We start from the raw sequence: 3121 nt of genomic DNA, 5'->3' as shown, positions 1-3121 counted from the left end.
AGGACATCCCTAGGAGGCTGGAAAGCCGGCCGCCCACCACTAGAATGTCCAGATATCCCTTGAAATCCTGAAATTCCACCATGAACTTGCCCCAGCCCTGCACAGCCACCGGATTCTTATTAAAATCCTGCAATCTAAATTGTGGCTTGCGTAGAGGGCCCCCCCTTGGGACACACTCTCTGCAGTGTCTCCTCCGAGATTATAGTAAACTCAGAGCCAGTATCTAGCTCCATGCTGCAGGGGGACCCCTCTATACAGACCGAAATGTGGACTTTGTTTCGGCCGTCCCAGGGCACTTCACCTACCTGGGGCTGGGGGGAAACGGCATGAAGGTTGATGGAGTGGAGGTCCACGGTGTGGATCGGCTCTGCCTGGTGTGTCGACTTCTTGTTTTACTGTCGGCGGCCGCGGCAGACCTTGGCGATGTGGCCCTGCTTGTTGCAGGCCCGGCAGACGGCGTCCCGGAAACGGCAGGTCCGGCGTTCATGCGCCTCTCCACAGCTGGCACATGGTAGGGCAGGCTCGCTGGCAGTGCTCCCCTCGAATGATGCAATGGCGTGGTTTGGCGACGGATTTGCAGCACCTCGTCTTCCTCGGAGTCGGCCGACTCCGATGTGGCTTGGGTGCGATGGACCGTGCTGCGGTCTTGTCAGCCTTGCTCGTAAGCTGCGGCGTCCTTCAAGGCCTGGTCCAGAGTCAAGTCGTCCTGCCTGACGAGGCGTCGGCGCAACTTGGACTCTCGGATGCCCACGATGAATTGATTAAGCAGCATGTCTTCCAGGCTAGGAAAAGCACATCGCGTGGCAGCTCTTCGGAGGCCCGCCAGGAACTCAGCGGCTCTCTCCTCGGGGCCTTGGACTCTCGCAAAGAAGTCCACTCACTCTGCGAATTTGGTGGGCTTTGGAGCAAGGTGGTTTGTGAGGGTCTTAACAAGCTCTGCGAAGCTCTCCTCCTGTACCTTGCGGGGTGCGATCAGATCCTGCAGGAGAAGGAGGGTGTCCATCCCACAGAAGCGGATGAGATGGGCCCTCTTCATATCCAGATCAGTGATGTTCAGGCACTTCAGGTAGTTCTCGAGGATCACTACCCACGTTTCCTATTGCTCGGGACGGGAGAGGTCGAAGCGAGTGATGCCCTCGGCGGAGGTTGAGGTGGTGGCGGAGGAAGAGGAGGACAAGGTGGAGGCCAGAGAAGACATGTTCTCTAGTTCGCTTCTTCGGTTGCGAAGAGATGCGTTACGAGGTCTCGGGAGCGAGGCGAGTCGCGGCGAGGCGAGGTCTGACAAAGCGAGGCGCTTGCGATGAGCGGTGATTCCGAAACGAAGCAGCGGAACGCGGCAGTGGTCTCGATTGGAGCTCGGTGCAGGCTTGGTCTCGTCCAGGTCCTGTTCAGGGAAGGTAGAATCCCACCTTCGTTGCCAGTGAAAAGTACTGAGAAGCATTGAGTGATTTCAGCAAAGTACTTTTATTCAGAAGGAACAAGACGAAGTGAGCCGGCTCGCAGGCCGGTATATATGCACACGAAAACACACCCCCTACTTCCCTATAGGCTATATACAGTAGCCGAGAGTCCCATAGGCTCTCGGCTGCGGACCTGGCCCTCTGATAGGTGTGGGCTATGATCCGCTTGGCTATTGTTCTCTCGGAGCGAAGCTTCAGGACTTTGCATGACCGCATGGCCCAATGGTCGCGCACGTGGTCATGGCGGAGTACATTACACATATGATAGGTAAATACTTTACAACTGAAGACCAAACGCGTTTCGGCCCCTAAGGGCCTTCCTCAGTGGTCACTATTATCTATATATTCTAGACACACATTCAAAGACCTGTTACAGAGTTTTAGTACACATATAATTAAATCGGATGTTCTTTCCTGCAATTGTTCAAAGAAAAATAGAGGGGGGGGGGAGAAAGGAGAAGAAGCTTCATTATTCTGTCCAAATGTATAAAAGAAATTATTATTGAATAAAAAATTGATTCTATCAAAGATAAAGTTACCTTGTATACTTATAATTGGACTCCTGGTATTAGTGATGGGCCATAGATATAGCCATATCACCTCCACAACTTATTCTGAATTAAAAAGTGAAATGAAATTGTAAAAAAAAAACCAATTTGTCAGTCAAATTGTATAATTCATTTCACCCAAATTGAAATGAAAATTATTACATTGGCTAACAAACCTGGTAACAGCGATTTTGTAGGTCTGAATGTGTGTCCCTCCATTAAGGTGAAAATTCTATTATTAGCTGCTGCACTGGCTTCAATATATGTTAGTGAAACCAGGGTGATGCAGTCACCAATTAGCATTGCACAATGCCAGCCAGGAAAAGTACCAGATGGGAGGGGGTACAAAGGAGAGGGAGATAAAGAGCAGCGGGGGGGGGAGACAGGTCAACATACGGAATAGACAAAAAACAATTACAGATGTTCACAAACAGCAAGTCCAGTCCACTTCCTCATTCAATCCAAAAGGCACCCGTGTTTGTAGTTGGTAAATCCAAAACAACTCTCTTCTCAGGAGCACTCTGCACATGTTCGGGTTGGTAGTCTGTACAGACTCGATGACCCAAAATTTTAGCTGTTTATCCGTATGTTCCAAGTCCAGAAAATGGTTTACTAATGGTGCAGAACGTTTATGCAATCTAATGCAGCTTCAGTGTTCACATATTCTGACTTTTACAGGTCTAGATATTTGACCCAAATACAATTTACCACAAGGACATTGGATACAGTAAATCGCCCCTTTGCTTTGACAGTTGCAAAACGTATTAATAAAGAAAGTTTTCATTTTGGCAGTGTTTTGGAATGACTTCTTAGCCTCAGCACAATTACAGTTAGAACATTTACCACAAGCAAAAAAACCTTTAGGAATCTGCCGCCCCCTCATACAGCTGGTGTTCTTGAGTTCCGGGAGCGTACTTCTAACCAGTGAATTCCTGAGATTTCTTGTTCTCCTGGCTGTAAATAGTGGAGGATTCTGGCATCTAGGTATGTTTGATAGAGCTCTTTTTGTAGCAGGAACTCCTTTGCATATTAGGCAACATACCCCTAATGGAGCCAATCCTCCAAAAGCTTACACTAGCCCCTGTAAGAAGAGCTCTGTAAGCTCTTGGAGGA

This window comes from Gekko japonicus, unplaced genomic scaffold, assembly GCF_001447785.1.
Source record: "Gekko japonicus isolate JY-2015 unplaced genomic scaffold, Gekko_japonicus_V1.1 scaffold559, whole genome shotgun sequence".
NCBI classification, from domain to species: Eukaryota; Metazoa; Chordata; class Lepidosauria; order Squamata; family Gekkonidae; genus Gekko; species Gekko japonicus.
Note: the sequence above shows the minus strand (reverse complement) of the source record.